At 36.8% G+C, this 18,525-nt stretch overlaps 1 protein-coding gene across 9 annotated transcripts in view; it reads left to right on the top strand.

Moving 5' to 3' along the window:
* Nucleotides 1-18,525, top strand: part of LRP1B (LDL receptor related protein 1B) — a 2,140,503-nt gene that overhangs the window by 773,529 nt on the left and 1,348,449 nt on the right. The gene's annotated exons all lie outside the window — the stretch shown is intronic.

The following is an 18,525-nucleotide window of genomic DNA, read 5'->3' on the forward strand; positions in this document are numbered from 1 at the left end:
CTGGAGGAATCCATAGAAAATAATACCTGTATATTAAGAAAAATAGAGGAGCCAGTGTTGTGGTGTAGCGCACAGCCTGCAGTGCTGGCATCCCATATGGGTGCCGGTTCCAGTCCTGGCTGCTCCACTTCCAATCTAGCTCTCTGCTATGGCCTGGGAAAGTAGTAGATGTCCCAAGCCCTTGAGCCCCTGTACCCTCCTGGGAGACCGGAAGAAGCTCCTGGCTTCAGATCAGCCCAGCTCTGGCCATTGTGGCCATTTGGGGAGCAAACCAGAGATGAAAGACTTTCTCTGCCTCTGCCTCTGCCTCTCTGTAGCTTCGCCTTTCAAATAAATAAATTAAAAAATAAATAAGAGAAGAATACATGTTTCTGAATTATAAGAGAAAAATAATGGGATGGTGTTTTTCAGTGGAGTTAAACTTTTTTAGTCTTATGATTTAAAAATATTTCAGGAGTAGTGTCACTAGGTAGAAACAATCAGATTTGCTACAAATCCTGCAGTCTAGTTTGTTATGATTATACTCCATTTACCTGGAATGCTTACAAATTAATCCTACATGCCTCACTGGTAATGTTTCTTCTATACGGCATCCTAGATGTAAGATTAAATGCTGGGTGGGTGTGATATGAATGGCACCAGCACACTAGTGTGGGCCCTGCTAAGAGAACTCTGATCATTCTAGAGATCATGGTTTTGGAAAGGCTCAGTAACACCAATACCAATTGACTAATTGAGAGAGCATGAAGAAAACTCTAATCCAGTTTAGGCACGTATTAATGCATGAGTTTATTTGAAAGAAAGTAGAGTAGAACGCAGTTTTTTAAAAGTTGTAAGTGAAGCAATTCTAACCACTAGAGTTCCTTTATAAGGTATCTGTTAGAAACACAAAAACTATGAGATAAAGCTAGATCTGTAGGCAGAATGTTGTATTAATGTTAATGTCTATTATTATTACCAGATGCTTAATCTTATCCATATGCTCACTTTAACACTTATGATGGTATTTTTACCACTAGCCTAAGGGGATTTGGGGCCCCATGGCAAGTTTATAAACTGTATCCTTAGGAGTATGTCCATAGGAATGTATGAAGAACTATACAGCTTTACAGTTACAAACTTCATACACTTCATAATAGAATTTAAAAAGAGTGAATGCTCTAACCTGGTAAGCAGTGCATACAGCAGACTCATAGAATGACAATCGCTTTAAATAGCACTGTGACCTCAGAATCAGCCCTTAAGGCATTCTGGTCTGGCTGAAAAGCTCACAAGAGCATTTTACACATAGAAAGCCAAGACACTGTGGCAAAAAAATGTCCAACATGAAGGACCTTTGTGGGTGAGACCCCAGTGGAGAGAAGTGGTCATCAAAGAAGGAGGTACTTTTCTCTGAAGGGAGAAGAGAACTTGCACTTTGCTTATGGCTTTCTCCAAATACTGACAGAGTTTGTGGATTCAAAAGGCTTCCATAGCTGAGGCAGCTCATGTCAAGAGCCCCAGGTGATCACTGACATCATATGAGTTTTAATTGTTGAAATAACAAGAGTCACTGTGCATTAACTTCCCATACAGGAGCTCTGAGTTGTATTATAATTATGTCTAAGTACTAACAATAGATGTATCATTTTTGGGTGCTTCTTTAATGTTAATTAAGTTTCTAAAAGGAAGTGAAATTAACTTCAAGATACAATGACTTTGAACAGCCTTTGTCTCTACCTTTGAGGAAGTTTTTTTTTGTTTTGTTGTGCTCTTTGCTTTTTTCCCGTGCAAATTGTTGAACTTTTTACTTGGTACAGAGTTGGTCTTCTGTGTATAAAGTTAATCAAAAATAGATCTTAGTGGAGAATGAGACTTGGGAATGGGAGAGGGAGGAGGGAGGGACTTGGAGAGTAGGTAGAAGAGTAGGTTTGGTGGGAAGAATCACTATATTCCTAAAATTGTGAAATGCATGAAGTTTGTATCCCTTAAATAAAAGTTTTCTTTGTTGGGGACAAAAGATAAAAAAAAAAGAATGTCTATATATTTATAGAAGAGAGAGGGGTGCTTGCAGTGGAGAAAGCCAAGCATGTCAGGACCTAATTTGAACTTTTGGAGAGTAGAAATTGATAAAGACAGTAAACAAGAGTTAAAACAGATAAAGGCAGTGGAAATTAATAAAATTCACATATTCATGGGGGTTGAAAGATGTACATCATTTACTTGTCACGTGATAAAATAAGGTTTACCATTTAATAGTGCACCTCCTTAATGAATTTTTATCATAGCACTTGATCTTAAAATATGTTGTATCACCTTTCATATTTTGATTTGTTAAGGGTAAGGCTGATCTTAGGAGATGAACAATAATACTGACTTTTGTGAAACTGCAAATGCATTGCAAAGTCAATTTGAAGGAATCACTCATCAAAATTCGATCAGAAAGCTGTAAGGGAAATGGATTCGAACAGTAACCTACTTAATTTATTTAACACATGATGAAACAAGAAACTGCTTTGATGATTATCAAATGAAGAACAAAAACAGGTAAAAAATGACAAAGGCAGTAGGATTATACCATGTGAGAAAGCAATGCATTATAAAAACCATGAAGATGCTAAATAGTGTTATCAGAGTGCTAGTATCCAGAGGTCTGGTTTTTGTCTTTTCTTTTTTTTCTCTTTAATTCTTTAATTCTTTTTTGTGTATGTAAAGATACAGTTTCTGTTTTATAACTTTCTTGAAATATATTGAACAATGTACTGTGAAATTTATTTTAAAAACTAGCTATTTCAGTCTTCTTTCTGCATGATGACTTCCTTCCTGTACTATTTTGTGTACTATCAGTATAATGATAACAAAATATTTTACAACTTTTAAATTGAGGGGCAGGTACTATTATAGCAATAAATGTTTTATATCAGACATTTCTGTCAAGTAAAAAAGATTTGAAAATTAAAGTGATTTTAACAATACTAATTTTAGGAACAACCAACCAAATAAACCTCACTCATACCTCAGACACAGACATAAACAAAAAACTCAGTATTTGAAATTGACTCATATATTATGTAAACACTTTTTAAATTAATACACATACACACATAAATGAGACATTTACATTAAATATTTATTGACAAGTGCTAGAGAGTATCAGCGTATTTCCATATTTATACTATATTACAGTAACAATAGGGTAGCTTTTTCGTTTTGTAGCTTAGTCATTCATGGTAGCCATTTTGCCATAAATTTTGTATTCTGCTAGAGTATAATCAAATATATAATTGCCATCTTTTTATTCATTCATGTTTGTCAAGGTTATATTATTAATTTTGCCTTTTTTCTCTACTATGGTTTTTTATTGATTTATTGGCTACCAAGGGTTTTGGAGGTTTGCTCTTTATCATTATTCTGTAATAGCATTATGGCTAAATTATTGTACTAAGGATAAATTACATATTTCAGTTTTATATATAACCATATAAATTCACATTGCTCAAGTTAAAACTCAAAACATATTACATTTTATAAATTTAATTGCCCATGTTGCCAATTTAGTTCAGGATAATGAATTATGGAATAAAAATTTATGTACAATAAAAGCTGATTTCCTGAAATCTAATTAGAAAACAATATATTTGAATAGTTCTACATAAATCAGTCTACTTGTCTTTGTTTACCTTTACCATTTTTGACCTGGGTTGGATATATAACTGTAAAAAAGTAATTCACTACCTACCTAAATAGGTACATAAATAAAAAAAGCATGGACATAAAAGAACTTCATTCTCTAAATGATAGGAATAGCTATGTGATGGTTAGAACAAAGAACAAGTGAAAAATTATTTCTCAAATTCTCCTTTGTAGCCTCAGGTTATTGTCTCTACACTGTGAATTTTTATCAAGTCTTCAGGTAGATCTATTCTTTGTCATTTCAAAGAAGCTTTGCTGGTGTATTTCTGTGAGACAAGAATGAAGATTTAGGTTCAAATAGGGACTCTATTATTTCCTATGCTTCAGAGTACTCAAACTGAATGTCGTTTTTCTAAAATCTATATTTCAACTACAAGTAATTTTCATGCTTCTTTTGTTTGAAATATCAGCAGTACAATTATTTTTCCTGTGATTTTCAAAGTAAATTGGTTTCATCGAAACCTCACTGCAAGGTTGTCCCAAGGGCTAATGCCATTGGAATGTGTACTAAGTAAATTATTGAGCTATTCATATGTGTTTATGGTAGATCTGGTTTGCATTGAATCCTGGTCTGTAGAGCACTGTTACAGCAAATTCAAACAGCATAAATGAAATTAATATTGTGCTGGGATTGAAACAATGAAATAAATGGAAGATTATTTAAGTACATTGGAATGTTATAAAACAAAGTGGTTTAAGACAAATTTCATTTGTTTCTAATTTCATTAATTCACAATGTCTTTCAAAATTGAATGGGTGGAGTAGTAATGAATATTCAGAAAGTGCAGTTGCTTATGGTCTCAGAGCACAGTATCTTTGGAGATTAACCTGCTTCAGCGCTGTGGCAAATCAGGTTAAGCTGCCGCCTACAGCACCGGCATCCCATGTGGGCACCTAGTCAATTCCCAGCTGCACCAGTTCTGATCCAGCTCCTTGCTAATGTGCCTGGGAAGGCAGAAGATGGCCCACGTGTCTGGGCCCTCTTCCTGGCTTCAGTCTGGTCCAGCTCCAGCCATTGCAGCCATTTAAGGAGTGAATCAGCAGATGGAAGATCTCTCTTTCTCCCCCACCCCCCATGTCTCTCCCTCCCTCTCAGTAACTCTGCCTTTTAAGTAAAATAAATAAATCTTTTTTTTAAAGATTTATTTACTTATTTGAAAGTCAGTGTTACAGAGAGAGAGAAGGAGAGGCAGAGAGAGAGAGAGAGAGAGAGAGAGAGAGGTCTTCCATCTGTTTACTCCCCAGTTGGCCACAACAGCTGGAACTGTGCCGAAGAGAAGCCAGGAGCTTCTTCTGGGTCTCCCACATGAGTGCAGGGACCCAAGGAGTTGGGCCATCTTCCACTGCTTTCTCAGGCCGTTGCAGAGAGCTGGACTGGAAGTGGAGCAGCTGGGACTCAAACTGGCTGCCATATGGGATACTGACCCTACAGGCGACAGCTTTACCCATTACGCCACATCATCAACCACTAAACCTTTTTTTTAAAGGTGGATGTCCTAGAAGTAGTTAAGAATTAGAAGTCTTACAATGGATAACTCCATCAAACCTTAGAGTTCACTGCTTTTTAAACTTAAAGGTGCCATCAGCCCCTTTGAACAGCAGTTGTATTAATGCCTGCCTGTAGATGTCTTTTGACTGAATAACATATTTTCTTTCAAAGTACAGATAATAAGTGTTTCAGACAATAAAACTGAGACATATGTAAAATTAATGTAAATACATTTTGTTATATTTAGCATTCATTATTCAAAAGGACAAAAGTATCTTTATATTTATGTCTTAACTCTGTATACTTAATTTTAATTATTGTACCGGTAGAGAAAAACATTACCAAAATAATGAAGACTGTACTATGGTAAATATAATTTAGAAGTAGAAAGTATTTGTTTAAAAGAATACATCGATCCACAAAGTAAGAGTTTAGAAATTTAACAATTTCAATGTACCTTAAGCACAATGAATTTTGAAAATCTATGCAAAGGCAACATTTGTGAGGTTTTTATTGTTAACTTTGTATTTACCAAATTATAAACCCATCCTTCAATTAGTTAACTTCTTAAAAATCCAAAAAATTGCGGCTGGTGTTGTGGCGGAGTGGGCTAAGCCTCCACCTGGGGCACTGGCATCCCATGTGGGCACTAGTTCTTGTCCTGGTTACTCCTCTCCCCATCGAGCTCTCTGCTTGTGGCTAGATGGCTCAGGTGGTTGGCCCCCTGAAGCCTCCTGGCTTTAGATCGGTCTAGCTCCAGCTGTTGCAGCTATTTGAGGAGTGAACCAGAAGATGAAAACTTTTCTCTCTGTCTCTCTTCTGCCTGTCTGTAACTGTACCTCTCAAACAAATTAAAAAAATCTTTAAAAAAAATCTAAAATGAATTTGACCATGGAAACTGAATAAAGGGAGAAGGCATTTTTCACCAGGTAAGACAAGTTTAGAATGTCTTTATTGCTTGATTGATTGAAGCTGGAGGAGGATCACTCCATTGGCTATTGTGGATCTTTGGAAGGTTGTTGCTTATCATCTTGTTGTAGAAGGTTAAATAGTTCCATGTCTCCTAGTGAGCGCGGTTCCAGCATGAGGCAGCTGTGGACAATGATTATTATGGTTGCTGATAATTGCTCTCTGCTTCTGCATAACAACTGTGAGGGATTTCCTCCGCAGACAGTTGCCTGGGGAGAGGGCAAGGATAAGCAGCTGCATTGCAGATCGGTACAGCATAGTCTTAGTCACCAGCCAGTGCTAATGCATATGCGTAGCACATTATCACGGAGACAATTGTTTGCCAGGAGGTGGGGGTTAAGAAGAGGAGTAATTAGATGGGGGAAAATGCGACAGCAGATTTAAAACATACCTCTTCTCTTAACCTTTTACCACCCTCTTGTCCCTGCTTCCCATCTACCAGTTTTATGTCTTTCCTGTCAAAACAGAGTGTAGCCCCGAATGCAGTGGATAATCTTTCTTGTCTACTTATGTTTTTCTATAAAAATATAATTCAGTATTCATGCGCAATATTTCCTTCCCTCTTTCTTTATATTGTCATTTTTAATTATTGTAACTATTTAATTATTTAAAATTTTATTTGAGAGGGAGGGAGGAAGGGAGGGAGAGAGAGAGAGACAGAGAGAGAGAGAGATCTCGCATTAGTTAGTTCACTCCCTAAATGCTCACACAGAAAGGGCAGGTGAAATTCTGGAGCTCAGAATTCAATCTTGGTCTCCTGTGTAGGTGGCAGGGACCCGAGTACTTGAGTCATCAAATGCTGCAGTTGCATAGATAGCAGTTGCATGGTTAGCATTCGCAGGAAGCTGGAGCTGGAAGTAAGACCAGGATTCAAACACACAGACTCTGAAATGGGATATGGAAGTCCTAAGTGGCATCTTAAGCACTGCTCCAAATGCCTGTCCACTTGCTCATGTCTTTATCATCAAGTCTTGTAGTTCAGGAATTAATGAAATGCCTCTACCATTCTCTCTTCCAAATATTCTTCTGTACTGTCAAGAACTCCATGAATGTTAGAAAATGGCTTAGAATTCTGAGAAGTAGAGACTTTCTCAGACATGAAACGTAGCAAGAGAAACAAAAAGGAGAGGAAAGAAGTAAGGAGTGGAGGATGATAATAATTATATATAAATGCCCTGGTAGGTTTAATAAGAAAGGATACTACGGAAAAGTAAATATGCACTTACAATGTACCAACAAAAGATGATAAAAATGGAGAATGAGTATGTATGTGTGTGTACCGTTTAGTGAAATTTTATATTCTTGCTCTTAGAACTTTTTATCAAAAGTTGTATGCACCTGAAAAGCATACCATCTCTTAGTGCTTGAATTTAAGTTCATAGTAGATATGAAAACAGGAAAAGATCCAAGACCATATTCTTTTTTTTTTCTTCAAGATTTATTTATTTATTTGAAAGACAGAGTTACAGAGAGCAGTAGAGACAGAGAGAGAGGTCTTCCATTTACTGGTTCACTCCCCAGTTGGCTGCAATGACTGGAGCTGTGCTGATCCTAAGCCAGGAGTTTCTTCTGGGTCTCCCACATGGGTACAGGGCCTAAGCACTTGGGCCGTCTTTTACTGCTTTCCCAGGCCACAGCAGAGAGCTGCAGAGGAAGTAGAGCACCCGGGACTCAAACCGGTGGCCACATGGGATGCTGGCACTGCAGGCGGTGGCTTTACCCACTCCGCCACAGTACCAGCCCCAAGACCATATTCTTAGAAAGAGCTTATGTGCTGGCTGATGTTGTGGCACAGCAGGTTAAACCAATGCTTAGGATGCCACATTACATATTCAAGTGCCTGTTCGAGTCCAAGATGTTCCATGTCCAATCCAGTTCCCTGCTAATGTTCCTGGGAAAGCAATTGAAGACAGCCCAGAAATTTAGGCCCTTCCATGCATGTGATAGAGTCATATAGAGTTCCAGGCTCCTGGCTTCAATCTTGCCTAGCCCTGGCTGTTGCAGTCATTTGGGTAGTGAACCAGTAGATGGAAGATCTCTTTCTCTCTCAGTTTCTCCCTCTCTATCTGTCCTTCTGCTTTTAAAATAAACATTTTTTTTTAAAAAGAGCCAAAGTGTGAAGAAGAATGTCATGAGCAATATTGGAAAAGGTAAAGTTTATAGGACCTTGGTTTGGCATAAGTCAATGAATGCTAAGTATACAACCAATGACAGGAAGTATTATCATGTAAATTATGGCCTATTCTAATATTAAGATATGTCTGTTGGATATTATCCTTTAAGTTCAAAGTTACTTTGAAAAGGTCCATTCACCTAAACAAAGTAGTAATTTTAATAGTGATTAAAGAGGTACAATTTTAAAATGTATTCCTTTAAGTATTTAAAAATAAACCTCTAGGAGACTTTATCAAAATGGCAAAATACAGGTCCCCATCTTTGTTCCTCCAGAGAAATGCTGATATAACCATGATATATGAAACAGAGTAACTCTATGAGAATGCCAATATCCAGTTAAAAAGCTGCAGGACCCCAGGTGAGCCCAAAGTTAGAAACCCCCACTTGAAATGGAAAAGAAGCACAGTTTTATTTTTGCCTATGTCAGCCCCTCCATAAGTCTGGCATAGCTTAGCACCATGGGAGAACAGTGAGTTCACCAGTTCTCAGAAAGAGAAGAGTGGGCCACGTTTCCACATTCTGGAATTTCAGAAAGTTGGCTGAGGGTCTGGTTTCTATTCCATGGCTATTGGAACTCCGGTGGAGCCAGTATAGTGTGGATGTCCGTGACCACTGAGATCAAAGAAAAATAGCTGGCAGCTTGCTGTGACCAACATGGGTCAAAGCCAGAGATTTTGTAGGAAGGGTACAGAGTAGACTGTTGAACAGTTATCTCCCAGACAACTTTTTGTGACTGGAGTGCATCTTATCTGATGCGGTGCACTGAGAAGAAGCCAGCATCCTTTGATCCTTTGCAGTGTGTGTGTTTGTGTGTGTGTATGGCAGAACAAGGAGGAGCAGCAAGAGAGGAAAAGGGAGACCTAAAAGCTGTAAGACAGACAAAAAAACAATTAACAAAGGGTGCTAGGAAGACCTTCCCTAGCAATACTTACTTTAAATGTAAACAGATTAGACTCTCCTGCCAAGGTCATGGAGTGACCAGATGGAGAAAAGAAAACAAAGCCAGATCCACCTTCATCCAGTGAGTCTTTAAGAGACTCACTTCAGTTTTAAACATCCGCACACTGAAAGTAAAGTAATAGAAGAAAGATGCTCCATGGAGATGATCACTAAATGGGAGTGGAGGTGTCCCGACTTGGAGCAGGCAGCACGTATTTGAGTCAAACACTGTTAGAAGGGACATGGCTTTTATCTAATCATAGGTTCATTATAGGAAGACAGTAATTATAAAAATATTTGAAGTAAATAATGACATGACTGAAGGGAGAAATAAGAACACAATAATAGTGCAGTTTTCTATGACTCCACTTTTAATATTGGATCAGATCTAAGACTGAAAAGGAAACAGAGGACTTTAATGGCAGTAGACCAAACGGGCCTAGTTGACGAGCATAGAATATTGAAACAAACAGCATGAAGATGCATACTTTTCTAAAATGCAAATGGCACATCTTCAGGACAGATCACACGGTAGGTCACAAATACATCATTCATTTATTTGAGAAGCTGAGATTCAGAAGCAGACAGACAGAGCTCCCATCTTCTGTGTAAGTCTCGAAAGACCAGCTACAGCCTAGGCAGGAACAAAGCTGGGAGGCGGGAATTCTATCCAGTTTTGCCACAGAGATGACAGGAGCCCAATTACTTGAGCCACCATCACTGCATCCTGGAGTCCTTCTTAGGAACAAGATGGAGTCAGGAGTAGGAGAGTTGAAAGTAGGTGACCCAGTGCGGGATATGAGCAGCAGGACCGGCATTTTAATCGCTAGGCCAAACGTCTGTCCTCACAAGATAAATCTTCAAAAAATTAAGAAAATTCAAATAATAACAAGCACTTCTTTTAACCACAATGGAATGAAACTTGAAATAAAGAGCAAAAAGAGAACTACAAAATTTACGAACACTAAGAAATTAAACAACATACTAGTTTAATGAATTGAATAACCAATGAGTGAAGGAATAAATCAAAAGGGAAATTAGGAAACACCTAAAGACAAATATGAAAACATAATACTGTAAAATTATGAAGTGCAGTGAAAGCAGTACTAAGGAAGTTTCGTGATAAATGCCTCCTTTGACAAATGTCATGTGGGGGCTGGCACTGGGTCATGGCAGGTGGGGCCTACAATACTGGCATCCCACGTGAGTGGCAGTTCACGCCGCCGCTGATGTGCCTTGGAAAGCAGCAGAAGACGCCCGAGTGCTTGGGCCCCTACCACTATGTGTGACACCCAGAAGAAACTCCTGGCTCTTGGCTTCAGCCTAGCCAGCCCTGGCCGTTAAAGCCATTTAGGGAATGAAGCAGTGGATGAAAGATCTCTATTTGTCACTCCCTTTCTCTCTCTAACTCTGATTTTCAAATAAATATATCTTGAAAAAATGTCTAATCAACAAACTTCATTATCTCAAGGAAGCAGAAAAACTAAGAGTAGCAGAAGTAAAGAAATGATTATGATAACAACAGAAATAAATGAGATAGTGAACATAAGAACAACAGAAAAAATAAGAAATGATGGCATTGGTTCATTTTGAAAGTATCAATAGAATCTGAAACTTTAGTCAGTTTATAAAAGGTAATATTCAAAAGATAAATTCGGACACGATACAGGGAACATTACAACTGATGTCACAAAAATAAGATCATAAGAGACTACTATGAACAAGTAGTGAGAATAGACAATTTTAAAAAATTGAATAAATTTTTAGAACTGTGTAACCTATGAAGATTGAATTAAGAATAAATAGAAAATAAAAACAGACTTTAGGTTGTTTTTTTTTTTTTTTTTTTTTTTTTTCAGTAATGTAGTGTTGTGCCTGAGCGAGTGCTGACAGAGGAGCGCCACACACTGAAAAAGTTTTAAAGTCCTTTATTGCTGGTGGCCGAGAGTGGGCTCATGCCCCAAAGAACTCTTGACCCTGAGGCCCAAAGCTACAGGGTTTATAAAGGCAAAAACCGCAAAATCGGGAGGGGGAATGCATGGTTGCTAAGATCAAAAGAGAGTACATAGTTATTGGGGTCAAGATAACCTAAGACCAAAGTGAAATTAATATCCATTATAATCTTGACAATACCAGTTACAATCTTAACAATTATCAATTATGATCTTGACACTAATTCAATTATTAGTTTTAATTATATGTAAGACATACACAAATCACATCTTTATCATTAACCCAGGTGCAACCTTTCTACTTTCAAGCTTGAGCAATCATGCTAGGGGGTTTCTGTGCTCTGCCAAAGGTGATGTAGTGCACTGCTATTGTCCGACTATTTGAGATCATAGTTTCAGACCAGAGTCTCACGGGCGGGGTGGGGGTGTGTGTGTGTGCTTTCCCAGAATGGAGTCTCAAGTGCTCCAAAATGGAGTCCCTACTGTCAAGGTGCTACTTCAGTAGAACCTCCTGACAAAGAAAAGCCCATGACAAGAATGCTTCATTGGCTAATTATGCCAGGCTTTTTATCAAATAGTTAGTATTAATTCTTAAAATCTTCCTAAAAGGGACGAGAGGGGAGAAATCATTTTAAAACTCATTTGTTAAGGCCACCATAACTCTTATACTGAAGCCAGAAAAAGACATGGTCAGAAAGGAAAAACATTCCTGATGAGTATAGATGTAATAATCCTCAACAAATATTAGCAAACTGAATTGAACAGCATATTGAAAGGCTCATACTATATCACAAAGTGAAATTTATCCCTGAGATTCAAAGATGGCTCAACATACTAAAAACGGTATAATAAAACATGTAGTCATCTCAATATTTGCAGAAAAAGCATTTCATGAAACTTTCTCTTTCTTGATAAAAATAATGAAGCAAGGAATAGCAGGAAATCTGTACAATATAATAATGACCACATATGAAATTCCCATAGATAACATCACTGAATGGTTAAAGGTTGAAAAAATTACCTACAAGATCAGGTCGCCTCTATCATTCCTTTATGCAGTATAAAGCTGGAAGTCCTATCCAGGACAATTAGACAAGAAAATATATAAAAGACACTTAAATTGGAAAGAAGTAAAATTATCCTGTCCATAGATGAATGGTCTTATGTGTGAAACATTTTGAAACCCAAAAATCATTAGAATAAATGAATTCTTGAAAAAAACTGAGAAAAAATCCATTCACAATAGCATCGATTGTAATTTAATATTCTGGAATAAAGTTAAACAAGGAAGTAAAGAAGAAAATAGTGCTAAAAAAACCTAAAGATTATAGAAATCAGCAAAAAACCCACCCATGTTCATGGATTTGAAGAATTAACATTGCTACAATATCTACACTATCCAAAGTAAACTACATGCTCAATATCATTGGGAAATCCCAATAGTGAGGTAGGCATTTGGTATAATGGTTAAAGTGCTATGTGAAATGCACATGTCATATTGGATGACAAGGCTGTAGCGCAGGCTCTGCTCTCCATACTACATTATTGCTAATGTGCACCCATACAGCAAAGTGATGGCTCAGTTCTTGCTACCCAGGTGGGAAACCCAGATTAAATTTCTCTTTCCTAGTTTTGGCCTGGCTCATTCCTTGCTGCTATACACATTTGGGTTGTTAATAAAAAGATGGGAGGTCTCTCTCTGTCTCTGCCTTTCATATTTATATGTAGGCATTTGGCACAGTTGTAAAGTTGCTGCTTGGGATGCCCACATCTCATATCAGAGTGCCGGGATTTGAGTCCCAGATATACTTCTGATATTTCTGACCTAACTTCCTGCTAATATATACCTTGGGAGACAACAAGTAATGGCATAAGTACTAGAGTCACTGCTACAGGTGTGGTCAAGCCAGATGGAATTCCAGGCTCTTGGCTTTGGCCGATCTTAGTGCTGGCAGTTGTTGGTATTTGAGGATGAACAAACAGATAGAAAATCAATCTCTTTCTTTCTCTCTTCCTTTAAAATAAAAACAAACTTTTTTTAGTTTAAAATAAGTAAATAAATCTTTAAAGATCCCAGTTATTTTTGACAGATATGGAAAAACAGCCTCAACATTCATACAAAACTACAATGGAATGCAAATGGCCTAAGACAACCTTGAAAAGACAAAATTATATGACTCAATTTTCCTGATTTCAAAACTTAATACAAAATGCAAACAAAATGAAACTGATACAGAGGTAGGCATATAGTCCAGTGGAATAGAATAGAGAAAGCAGTAACAAACCAGTGTATCAACAGTTAAAAGAAATTGACAATGATTTCAAGACAACACAGAACAGTTAGCCTCTTCAATAAATTATGTTGAAAACTGGATATCTATATGCAAAAGTAGGAAACTATACCCATGCAAAACTCTACAAAAATGGATTAAAGACTTAAATTAAGATCTCTAACTAAAGTTCTTAAAGAAAATGCAGGGGAACTTTATTAGTATTCATCTTGTCAATGATCTTTTACATGATGTCAGAAGTTCAGGTAATAACAACAAAAATAGGAAAGTAGGATTACATCAAACTAAAGGCAATGCAAAAAAAATTATGAAAACCCAGCTTAGGGAGTTGGAGAAAATATTCACAAAACCTCTATGATGTACTAATTTTCAAAAATACAATGAACTCATAAAAACAAATTAGAAAAAAATCTAGTTTTTAAAGAATCTGCATAGAAAGTTCTTCAAAGAATACATACAAATTTTCAGTATTGTCAGCAATGAAACAGAAGTGATGTCACAATCACCTTACAATTATTAGGATGATAATTATTTTAAAAATATACATACATACTCATGAACACAATGTGTTGGCAGGGATGCGAAGAAATTAAAACCTCTATGTGCAATTGGTAGTTGGTAGGTTTACAAAATGATTCTTCCCCTATGGAAAACAATATGAATACTTCTCAAAAACTAAAATTAGAACTATATGGACTTAGCAATTACACTTCAGAGTTTTTATCCAAAGAATTGAAATCAACATTTTAAAGAGATATCTCTACTCCCATGTTCACTGTGTCATTCTTAGCAATATCGAAGAAGTGGAAGGAACCTAAATACTCATTAGTGATAAATGGGTAAAGAAAATGTGATAACTATTTTTAGAAAATGTTTTCCATTAAAAAGAGGTCTTATCTTACGCTACTATATGCATGTTTCCTAAGGATAATATGCTAAGTAAACTTCATTGATTCACTTATATGAATTATCTAAGGCAGCTGTCTCATAGGAACATATCATAGAGTGTTGGTGGCCAGGGCACGGAAGGATGGAGAAATAGGGTGTTGCTGTTCAGTAGTCATGGAGTTTAAGTTCTGTTAAATGAAAAAGCTCCATGGAGCTTTGCTACAACATTGTGTTTCTAATTAGCAACACAGTACTGTGCTCTTAAAATTTAAGAGGGTGGATCACATGTATGTGTGTATTTGCCATACAAACCTCCACATTTTTCTTATTTTAGGCCAGGGCTTTAATCCGCTGCGCCACAGCACAGGCCCCAAGCATTTCTAAGGAGTAGTAGAGAGATGATAATTTAAATAATCACTTCATATTGTGTTTTCACTATTGAAGACTTCAAATAGCAACTACCTCCTTTTCTCTTTTTTTGGTAAGAGCTCAATAAAAGAAACAGTATGAGAAGAAAAGTATTAATTTTATTTATATCTATTTATTTACTTATCTATTTATTGGAAAGGTAGAGTTACAGAGACACAGGAGAGGCAGATCTTCCATCTGCTGGTTCACTTCCCAAATGACTGCAAGGACTCAGGCTGGGCCAGGCTGAAGTCAGGAGCTTCTTCCAGATCGCAAGATGGGAGCAGGAGTCCAGGACTTGAGCCATCCTCCACTGCTTTCCAAGGCACATTAGCAGGGAGCTGAATCAGAAGTGGAGCAGCCAGGACTTGAACAGAACAGGGGGCCCATATGGAATGCCAGCGCTGTAGGCTGTAGCTTAACTTGCTGTGCCAAAGTACTATCCCCAAATGTATTAGTTTTGATACTGTATATTTGCTATTGCTTTGTAATAAACTTAATGGTTTAGAACATGTCTGTGATCAAAACTCAAATGTTGTTTCTCAAGGCCAAGATGAAGGTGATGACAAGGAATAAATCGCTTTCTGTAGGCTCTAGGACAGAAGACTATCCTGTTATTTTTCAGCTTTTAGAGCCCTTCATATTATTTGATTCATTTTCTTGTTCCTCCAACTTTAAATTCATCAATGACAATATCTCAGATCTCTGTCTTTTTATTATATGTATTTTTTTTTGTCTTTGACCACAGCCAAATACAGCTCTTCACTTTTAATGATCAACATGATTAGAAAAGGCCAACTGAGATAATCCAGGACAATTTCCCGTCTCAAGATCCTTAATCTTGTGGCTGTCATTAGGGTGCAGGAGTTTAAAAATGCTACATGCAATGCTGGCATTCCACATGAGCGCCAGTTCAAGTCCCAGCTGTTCCATTTCCATACCAGCTCCCTGCTAATATGCCTGGGGAAAAAGTGGAAGATGGCCCAAATGCTTGGGCCCTTTCCACCTACAGTTCCAGTCTCGAGGTTTCCACCTGGTCCATCCCAACTGCTAACGGCTATTTGGGGAGTAAACCAGTGCATAGAAGATATTTTTTCTAACTCTGCATTAATAAACCTTTTTTTAAAGAAAAAGAAAAGATACTTAATCACATTTTCCAAGTCACCTTTGCCATATAAAACAACCTATTCATAGAGTCCAGAATAATGTCACAGGTGTTTTAGGGGCCAGTATACTGCCTGCCATAGACTCTTTCTTACAAATGGAAAGCTATAATGTTGGTGAATTCAGAATTTAGCATTTCTATCTGCAAACATTTTTCTCTTGGTTTCTCTTTAAGTTATTGATGTCTTCCCCTTCTAAATTCCCAGGAAAACTGTAAAAAGGTAGAATGAATAAAATACTTTAAGAAATATGTTTCATGTAATAAAAGTGTACTTTTAACATTTTACAAGAAAAGCACAAGGAACTGTTGTCAATTATTTTTCTAGCTGTATTGAGTATTGTATTTATACAAGGTCTTGACAAAACATGATATTTGATTATGACAATAATGTGGTTCAGAGAGAATATGCAACTCCTCTCTCTTGGTTATTAGAATGCAAAGACCTAGATGAGTATATACCTCTGCTTTGAAAAGTTACCTGTTTATCAAGTCATTCTTTATATAAAATAAATTATTGCATAAGATTCTTCCCAAAGAGAAACTACAGGTGGGCAAAGAACTCATTTATATGAATTCCCTTTCCTGCTGTGGAACCCCAGTGTGGAAATCTGATTAACTAAAGGAAATGATTTCAACAAGGCTTTCAGCTATTAACGTCCTTTCACATGAAGAGGTCAGTCTGTCCTGGCATGAAAAGTCATAATTTTGGATTGGATAAGAACTCTGTTTAACTCCATTAGCCAAAGCTGATAGTTTCAGTTTCTAAATATTTGCTGTTATGGAAAATTTGCCTTGTGTTTGCTGATTAGCAATAGGTGATTTAGGACTATTAATTTTGCACAGCAGAAAGTGAATTTAAAAACAGTATAATAATTCTTCTCTTTCAAGGTGGCTTGGCATCAGGTACAGTAGTTTATACAAAACACAGTGAAGATCTTGTCCTATTTATTTTCTGGCTGAAAATCAAATTCTCTGCATGAAGAAAGTATTTTAAAAATTCTTATCACAGAATTCTGTTTATGCTTTTAACGAATCAATACGTTCTAGTACTATTTTGCTCAGCTTACATTTTTACTCTTGACATATTTGGAGTAATGTTTTGATCAGCCATGCTTTATATTCTATTATTTTTCTTATCTCTGATAATAATCAATTTTTGACACTAGAAGTGAGAGGAAGTCAGATGAAAGCCAGCAGAATTTGTTGGATCAACTAAATTACTGGCAAAGAACACACACACACACACTCACTCACACACAATCAGAACAGCTGTAAATATTCAAAAGTAACTGAAATTTGGTATTTTATCATTTCAGGAAAGTCTACATGGGCAGGCATATTGTGTTTTCACACTAATTCTCATTTATTATGATGCTGTGAGAGATCTATCTCAAAGAGTTTAATAGGTAAAGAATTATTTCAATTTTCTTTTAGGTATCTTGAAACTTTCTATTTTTCTGTCTGCGAGGTGTCTCCCCAACCTTTCTGAGTTCATTTGAACTGTGAAGAATATGCTTTGGAAGTATCCACAGCTGACATCTGTCTAAACAGATGTTTCTTTCTTTTAATTTTCGGTTTACCTTTATATGTTCTGTGACTTCGTTATTTCTCAATTATATCATAGGCACAGGTACCAAGACTTAATTCTTAGACCATATGGTGAATCCCCCATTTAAACTATTAGGTTGAGATATTATTCTCTTGGCATCAGTAACATATTTTATTTTGTTTCCTTACTTGAGATTCAGCGATTTATAACAGTACTAAATTAAGTTTATCTTCTGCATAATAGTGAGATGGAGAGAGAGTGAGATGTTTCATCCACTGGTTCACATTCAAAATACCCTAACAGTTAGAGTTGGGCCGGGCCAACATCAAGAGTCAGGAACTCCATCTGGTACTCCCACGTGGGTGGCAGGAACCCAAGTCTTCTGGCCATCATCTGCTGCCTCAAAAGCATAGAAACAGGAAGTTGGATTGTATTCCCTTTAGCCAAGACTGAAACAGGCATTTCAGTATGGAATGTATATGTCCCAAAGGGTGGCTTAAACTACTCTGCCAAACACACACCCCTAAATATTACTTAAGACAGAAAATACAATGCAAAAAGTTAAGAGCTTTTAAAACTACAGTTGAGGAAATATTTTCATACATGTAGAACCACACCCTGATCGAAATGCATTATCATTGTTAAATCATGAAAAGCTATCATAGGTGATGAGACCCTGAAAAGCATGCTGAAACATGATGATTCATCAACAGACACAATGCTTGTTCTTAGAGTCTTTCAATTTAGAACTCAGGATAATATTCTGTTCTTGGCCTATATGTCATTATAAATGAAAACATGAATTTAGAGTTCAGTCAATAAACCTACCTGAAGATACCTGATGGTACCCATAATGAGCATATCATTGAATATTCATCCAGAAATAGATATGTATCTATGGCTTCACACACACACACATACACACACACACATCATGATGTTTATTTGGAAATATGTAATTCTATAAAAATAGTTTTAAACTATTGATTTTATGTAACATAGTCAATATTTTGATAATGTTTCATGTT

This window comes from Oryctolagus cuniculus, chromosome 3 (genome assembly GCF_964237555.1).
Source record: "Oryctolagus cuniculus chromosome 3, mOryCun1.1, whole genome shotgun sequence".
NCBI classification, from domain to species: domain Eukaryota; kingdom Metazoa; phylum Chordata; class Mammalia; order Lagomorpha; family Leporidae; genus Oryctolagus; species Oryctolagus cuniculus.